Genomic DNA, 8983 nt, shown 5'->3' on the forward strand with positions numbered 1-8983 from the left:
CTGTTATTTACCGGGGGCGAGGGGCTGGAGGTTACACACCGGGGGGGCCAAGGGACCGGGGAGTGGCCAAGGAACCGGAGGTTATACACCGGAGGTTATCACTGGGGGGGCGATGGGCCTGTTGTTATACACTGGGGACGAGGAGCTGGATGTTATACACTGGGGGGCGAGGGGCTGGATGTTATACATCCGGGAGCAAGACGCCAGAGGTTATACATCAGGGGCCGGAAGTTATACAACACCGGGGATAGGAGTTGAATATTATTACCAGTGGCGTAACTAGCGTCCAATGGGCAAGATTTGGTGCAAGATTTGGAACAGCCCCCCCCCCCCCATCCTGTTACTGTTTATACTCACAAAAGTGAGTACACCCCTCAAATTTTTGAAAATATTTTATTATATCTTTTCATGGGACAACACTGTAGATATGACACTTTGATACAATGTAAAGTAGTCAGTGTACAGCTTGTGTAACACTATAAATTTGGTGTGCCTAAATAGCTCAACACACAGCCATTAATGTCTAAACCGCTGGCAACAAAAGTGAGTACACACCTAAGTGAAAATGGCCAAATTGTGCCCAAAGTGTGAAGATTTTGTGTGACCACCATTCTTTTCAAGCACTACCTTAACTCTCTTGGTCATGGAGGTCACTAGAACTTCACCGGTGGCCACTGGAATCCTCTTCCCTCTTCCATGACGACATCACGGAGCTGGTGGGTGTTGGAGACCTTGCTCCTCTCCACCTTTCGACTGAGGATTCCCCACAGATGCTCAATAGGGTTTAGGTCTGGAGACATGCTTGGCCAGTGCAGTACCGTTGCCCTCAGTTTCTTTACAAGACAGTGGTCGTCTTGGAGATGTTTGGGGTCATTATCATGTTGGAATACTGACCTGCAGTGTCCAAAGGGAGGGGATCATGCTGTTCTTCAGTATGTCACAGTACATGTTGGCATTCATGGTTCCCTCAATGAACTGTAGCTCCTCACAGGCAGCTGCACTCATGCAGCCCCAAACCATGACACTCCCACCACCATGCCTGACTGTAGGCAGGACACACTTGTCTTTGTATTCCTCTCCTGGTTGTCACAACACATGGTTGACACCATCTGAACCAAATAGGTTTATCTTGGTCTCATCAACATAATGGTTCCAGTAATCCATGTCCTTAGTCTGCTTATCTTCAGCAAAAACTGTTTGCGGGCTTTCTTGTGCATCATCTGTAGTAGAGGCTTCCTTCTGAGAGGACCACTATGCAGAGCAATGTAATGCAGTGTATGGTCTGAGCACTGACAGTGGGACCCCCCACCCCGGTAACCTCTGCACAGGGGCGGACACAGACTGTAGTGGGCCCCTGTGCAAGAAATTTTTGGGGGCCCCCCCCCCCTGCGCTTCATAAGGCAACAAAGTTATGTAAACATAACCCCCCCATGTGCAGCTCTCATCCCCCCCATGTGCAGCTCACCCCCCCGATGCATCTCTCATCCCCCCCCGTGCATCTCTCATCCCCCCCGTGCATCTCTCACCCCCCCATGTGCATCTCTCACCCCCCCATGTGCATCTCTCACCCCCCCATGTGCGTCTCTCACCCCCCATGTGCATCTCTCACCCCCCCCATGTGCATCTCTCATCCCCCCCATGTGCATCTCTCATCCCCCCCATGTGCATCTCTCATCCCCCCATGTGCATCTCTCATCCCCCCCATGTGCATCTCTCATCCCCCCCATGTGCATCTCTCATCCCCCCCATGTGCATCTCTCACCCCCCCCCCATGTGCATCTCTCACCCCCCCTCATGTGCATCTCTCATCCCCCCCACTCCTAGTTAATTAATTGTATTTAAGAAAAATAAAACTTGTTATACTTACCCCCATGCGATCCCTGCAGAATCCTGGCGCTCGTCCACGTCGCTGCCACCAGGCTCTCCTGACGTTCGGCCATGTGACGGTGCCACATACATAGCCAACAGCTTTTGTTTTGGCCAAAAGATTTTTAAAGCTGCCACTACGATAAGGTAGACTCTTCTGGCCGGGCCCTACTCTAACCTATTAAAATTTTCTTAAAATATCCAATACTCTTTTTAGATATATTTTTATTTAGTTTTCTTTAAGGGAATGTGTCATATACATTTTTTTTTAAATGACCAATAATACCACATACAGGGAATACCGCCACACCATCACCAGACCACATATTACCACAACATAGTGACCGAATAATACCACACAGAAGGGAGAAAAACTGCCACACCATGACCAGACCACATATTACCACCACATTACTAATATTACCACCACATTACTAATATTACCATAAGTGTCATTATACACAGGAGCTCTATACATGGTATGTATAATGTAAGTGTCCAGGTAATCTAGTGATCACCAGTGACATTATACACAGGAGCTCTGTATATAGTGTCAGTGTACAGGTAATACAGTGATCACCAGTGACATTATACACAGGAGCTCTGTATATAGTGTACAGGTAATACAGGGATCACCAGTGACATTATACACAGGAGCTCTGTATATAGTGTACAGGTAATACATGGATCACCAGTGACATTATACACAGGAGCTCTGTATATATTGTCAGTGTACAGGTAATACAGTGATCACCAGTGACATTATACACAGGAGCTCTGTATATAGTGTCAGTGTACAGGTAATACAGTGATCACCAGTGACATTATACACAGGAGCTCTGTATATAGTGTACAGGTAATACAGGGATCACCAGTGACATTATACACAGGAGCTCTGTATATAGTGTACAGGTAATACAGGGATCACCAGTGACATTATACACAGGAGCTCTGTATATATTGTCAGTGTACAGGTAATACAGTGATCACCAGTGACATTATACACAGGAGCTCTGTATATAGTGTCAGTGTACAGGTAATACAGTGATCACCAGTGACATTATACACAGGAGCTCTGTATATAGTGTACAGGTAATACAGTGATCACCAGTGACATTATACACAGGAGCCCGGTACATAGTATATAGTGTAAGTGTACATGTAATGCACTGACTCACTGGTGACGTCTCTAGGTGAAGTCCTTCAGCTACGCTTTCCTCCTTCATCCAGCACAGACCGCCATCACGTCTTCCAGCCAGGACTCGTCTCTGCATAAAATAACACAGTTATCTAGAGCACATTCCCCAACTTCTACATTACGCAGCTGAATACAGACGTGCATCCACCATCAATATATGGTTAGTTATTATGCAACCTACCATTCCAAATATAAATTGTAATCCACCACGGTGCCCCCATTAACTGTAAATAGGCACTTAATATATAATTTAATTAGAACCTCTACTCTATACTTCCTGCTCCCCGCATTCATTATTTACATGCACCCCCTGCCCCAATTCATTATATCATGTCCGTGCTCTCCCCACCCCATCGTCATTTATCATTTACTCTCCCCCACCCCACATTCATTATGTGCAGCTCATTATCCCCCTACTCCTAATTCCCCCATGTGCAGCTCATTTTCTCCCAATTCCCCCATGTGCAGCTCTCACCCCCCCATGAGCAGCTCTCACCACCCCCCCATGTGCACATCTCTCATCCCCCTCCCCCACATGTGCCCCTCTCTCATCCCCCTCCCCCACATGTGCCCCTCTCTCATCCCCCTCCCCCACATGTGCCCCTCTCTCATCCCCCTCCCCCACATGTGCCCCTCTCTCATCCCCCCCATGTGCATCTCTCATCCCCCCCATGTGCATCTCTCATCCCCCCCACATGTGCACATCTCTCATCCCCCTCCCCCACATGTGCACCTCTCTCATCCCCCGCCATGTGCATCTCTTATCTCCCCCCCATGTGCATCTCTTATCTCCCCCCATGTGCATCTCTTATCTCCCCCCCATGTGCATCTCTTATCTCCCCCCCATGTGCATCTCTTATCCCCCCCACATGTGCACCTCTCTCATCCCCCCCACCCCATGTGCATCTTTTATCATCTCCCCCCCACGTGCACCTCTCTCATCCCCCTCCCCCCACGTGCACCTCTCTCATCCCCCTCCCCCCACATGTGCACCTCTCTCATCCCCCCACCCCATGTGCATCTTTTATCATCTCCCCCCACCCCATGTGCATCTTTTATCATCTCCCCCCCCCATGTGCATCTCTTATCTCACACACACACACACACACACACACACACACACACACACCTCCCATTCCCCCCACTCCTAGTAAATTGTATTTTGAAAAAAACAAAACTTGTTATACTTACCCCCATGCGATCCCTGCAGAATCCTGGCGCTCGTCCAAATCGCTGACACTAGGTTCTCCTGACTTCCGGCCATGTGACGGCGCCGTCACATGACCGGAAATCAGGGGAATCATGAAGGCGCTGCCGCAGGAGCGCAGCGCAGCGCTGAGATGTCCCGGACCCGGCGCTTAGCATGGGGCCGGGGGCCCCATGAGGAGAGAGACTCACAAGAGGGGGCCCCCAACGGGGCTCCAAGGGGGCCCCTACCGGCTGGGCCCCACACTGGAGTCAGGGCAGACATGCCCTGATGGCGGCCCTGCTGGAGGCTGGAGGGGCCCCCTCTCCCTCGGGGCCCCCGTTCAATGAACCGGCTGCACGGGCGGTAGTTCCGCCCCTGCCTCTGCAGCAATGCTGGCAGCTCTGTATGTCTATTTTGAAAAGACAACCTCTAGATATGAGTCATTGATCACCGACTGATGGCCGAAATTTAGGATAAGCAACCTACAACATCCCCAAAATATCTGATTTGTTCAAAGAGTATAAAAATGATCATGGAGCTGAATAACTGTGGTAACGCACCTCAGCACTAGATGGCGCTGTACCCTCAGCCACAGTTCTGCATACGGACAACATGGAAAATGAATGATAGAACAAAACTCTGCAAAACTGAAGTTTTCCCTAAGATAATGCAGAGATCCTCAACTGTATAACGTTTTGTACTCAATCATATATTGTGATTTCACAGGGCTACAAAGATTTAAAGGGGTTATCCAGACTTTTAAAGGGAAGATTTTTGCTATGTAATCTGAGAGCACCAGGATATACAGGCAGAGACCCTGATTCCAGTGATGTGTCACTTACTAGGTTGTGTTTTGTGGTTTAAATAAAATCAGTGTTTTATCAGCGGGAGATTATCACTACAGGACTAGGTTTCTTGTGCCTTCTGGTCCAACTACGCCCCCCAGCACTGATTGGCGGCTTTCTGCTAACATAGTGTAACACAGAAAGTAGCCAATCAGTATTGTGGGCGGGGTTATACAGAGCTCAGCATTCTGAGATCTGCTGCAGAGAAAACTGTGATTGTATCATAACTGCTGCACCCAGTAAACTAAGTGATACATCGCTGGAATCAGGGTCTCTGCCCCTACATCATACTGCTGTCAGATTACTTAGCAAAAACGTGTTGACAGATTCTCTTTAAAATGGAGGAGTTATCAATATTCGATTGTGGGGGGCTGATTTTTGGCACCGATTAGCTGACTGAAGGGGCCAAGGTGCTCATATGAGCGCCTCAATGTCTTTGTTGTTTACAGTTAGATTTTTAGTAGTGGCTATGCTTTGTCCCATTAATGATTTATTCCCATCTTCATAGATGGATATTATCAGATAGTGTTTAGAAATGCAAGCAATTTTGCAATTTACTGCTTATTAAAATTTCAGCCGTTCTTGAGATATTAACACTTTTCTTTTGTTTACAGCTCATTGCCTTGGAGACCGACCACAGCTGCTAGACAGCAGAACAAACTCCGTGCTTACAAGCTCTTTTCTATTGAGCTTGTAAGCTCGGTTTTGACGTTGGACAGGATCACTGGAACGCGCTGTAACCTTGTAAGCACTGAGTTTGTTCTGCTGTCTAGTAGCTGTGGTCGGTCTCCTCGGCAACAAGCTGTAAACAAAATAAAAGTGTTAATATCTCAAAAACGGCTGCAAATATTAATAAGCAGTAAATTGCAAAAATGCTTGTTTTAACAAGCTCTATCCATCTACGAAGATGGGAATAACCCTTTAAAGGGCGAAAACTGCAGTACCAAGCATAGCTGCTGCTAAAAATCAATGCAAAATCAGATGTAAACAACAAAGTGGCAGCAATCCCTTGAAGTAACTGATGGACAGTCTGAATTAGGATCTTCTTCATTATTTGAGTCTTATGTAATTCTGATGACAATATTACAAGGAACGTTCGTGTATGTGGGACATACACACCCCTGGTGAATATCCCAGCCACTCACCATGACAGCCAGGTCAAACATCTGCTGACATGGTCGCCTCCAGAGAGCACCGAAATCCCAGTGCAGCATCACGAAGGAAATCCTCTACCTGTCATCAGCAGAGAACAAGTGGGACTTAGGGAATTACAGAATGGTCTGACGACATTGCAAAACTGTGCACGTCCCCAACACAAAGTCCATTTAGTAACAGAGAAGAGCTGCAATAAGGAAGGATGTCACTGTTCCCAAAATTAGTCTCTGTTTGCATTCGCATCATGGATCGGTGGTGCCATATGGAGTCCCATACGGGAAAAATACAGGTAGAGGTGTAAATCCCTACCCAAAAAAAAGGCTCCATGTTCCGAATTTGTGCATTGGAACCTTGACTGTGCATGTCGGGGAAAGAAATATTTCGGAAGAAGCCTGGTTATAGCAGGTCTGGTCCCTTTGGGGCGCAGGATTAACCCTTCCAATGTCACAGTAGACATTCTAATAAGAGCGGGGATGTAATGGAGCGATGTGCCGGAGGTTCCGATATTCTCAGAAATGTCGTACTGACGGATAACACCCCCCCCCCTCCTCGCAATCTTTCCAAAGACCTGCCTGTCCTGTCCCTCGGGGTCCTGAGCACAGGTGTGCAGTGCACTTACTTCATTTATTATAATTGCCCCTTTGGAGCTTCCGGTGCAGGGAAGCAGCTGCATATTAAGACACCAAGGTCACATTCCTGATGCTGGAGAGACCTGTGGGACCCCAGGTCTGGTTGCGTATCATTTGCTTTGGACTGTCTGTATAATGGCAGAGAAAGGGAAAAAAAAGCAAATCTTCTCCCATCTGTCACTGCATATAATAAACTGAATGTATTCCTCTACTATACTGGTGCCGTCAAGTACCCCTGTGCAAGAACAATATATAAGCCCTTTGCAGCCAAAGAGCTCTTAAAAATGCAAAATTGCACCTGCTTTGGATGTAGAAATGGCCCGCCACCTACCTCTTGGGAGCCTGGTTGCAGCAATATGTTCGCCCATGGGTGCCGTAATCAGCGTGGAGCAATGGAGGAGCTTTGTACAGGATACACGCATCAGGGCGTCAAAAACACTGTATGATCCAATTATAAGTCAAGTGGATCTGTAAGGGCTCGTTCACATGGGTTGGATTTGCAGCAAATTGTTTTGTCTGAAAAAAAATCTACAGAAGTAGCATTGTGGCTTAAAATGTCTAAAAATAAAATCCATTATTGAAATTGACGTTAAATTTTGCAGCAGATTTTCACCGCTGATTTTATTCTTTGCAAATGGGTAAAATCTGCGTAAAAAATTTCTGAGAAAAATTTGCAGTGAAAAAGTCTCGTGCGGACATAAGTGTTAGAAATATCAGTAATCAGAGTTGACGTTGGGTGTCTAATTAGTGGCCATGAGGGTAAGGAGCTGAAATCTAAAGGCAGCCGTAGTGACCAATGGGCACATGATTTTGTTTCGGCCTCCGTGGGTGGCCAGGGGGTCAGGCTTTGTCGCCTATGTGATCTTCACATGTCCACATTCAATGGACCTCGATTTTCGGACCGACCACAGTTTTCCTGATCCAAACTAATAGCTTTGTAGGATACAAGGCTGTTAGTACAGGTCAGGAGAACTGAGGCCAAACTGTATATTGTAGTCTGTCTACAGAAAAGAGGACACAGGAATTTGCCATGATGGAAAGTGACCACACTGGGGTCTCAGTGGTTCTAAGAAATGGCGTAGTAAAAGTAAAATTCCTTAGAAGCACTCAGAATCCCAGTGGTCGGACATTGATTGCATTCTCATTAATCATTGCTGCTTCTAGGCTTGGACTGGCCTAATGGAGAGCAGGAGAATCCTCCGGTGGGCCCCTCTTATATGAGCAGTCACAATGTACTGAATCACTATGTACAGACAAAGGCAGCAACTTATTCATTTAACAATCTACCCTGTTCATTGTTATATACAGTAAATTTGGGATTGAGGATAATGTCATATGTAGTTGAAAAGTGGGGCCCTGGAGTTGGTTACTGGTGGGCCCTTGGCACCCCAGTACGGTACTGGCTGCTTCTCAACTTTTCTGCAGTAATTAGTTCCTTTTTAGTGGTTTTTGCACCTGTACCTCATTCACTAAAAGTTTTGCGCCACTTGTCAATTTCTCTTTCTTTTTTAAGTCTTTTTTATTATTATTATTATTATTTTTCCTAGACAATTTGATGTTTTAGCCACATCCATGAAATGCAACTTTTACCAAATGTTGCCTTTTTTTGGCATTTTTAGGGCACATCTCACTTCAATCTTCTTCCCTTTCTGGGAAGGTTTATGAAAGAGTTTTGAATTTTGTGCGTTTTTTGCGACTTTTTAAAGAATTTATGACTTTTTGTACTAAGAAGTTGCAAAAACTGATTAAAAAAAAAAAAAGAATATTTTTTAATTCATGAACGTTCGTTCCATTTTGAAGAATTTTGCCAAGGAAATACATCAGGGAATACCACAAGACAAAAAAAAAGGAAAAGGAGATTTCAATAAATTGCAAATGAAGAATCGGGCCCTATATTCTCTCAATGACCCCAATTTATCAGGACTGATGTTGTTCTCGTCAATCTGGTTGGGGGGCGTGGTAGAGTCATAGTCTCCTGATTGATTAAGAGGTGCATGCCAATTAAAGAATCCGTTGTGTCTTAAAAAGTGGCGCCACAATTTTTACTCCAGTTAAAGGTAGAGATGGTCAAAAATGGCGTAAAAACGCCAAAAATCTCAAT

Source organism: Phyllobates terribilis, unplaced genomic scaffold, assembly GCF_046119375.1.
Source record: "Phyllobates terribilis strain yellow unplaced genomic scaffold, ASM4611937v1 Scaffold_13__5_contigs__length_258822181, whole genome shotgun sequence".
NCBI lineage: Eukaryota > Metazoa > Chordata > Amphibia > Anura > Dendrobatidae > Phyllobates > Phyllobates terribilis.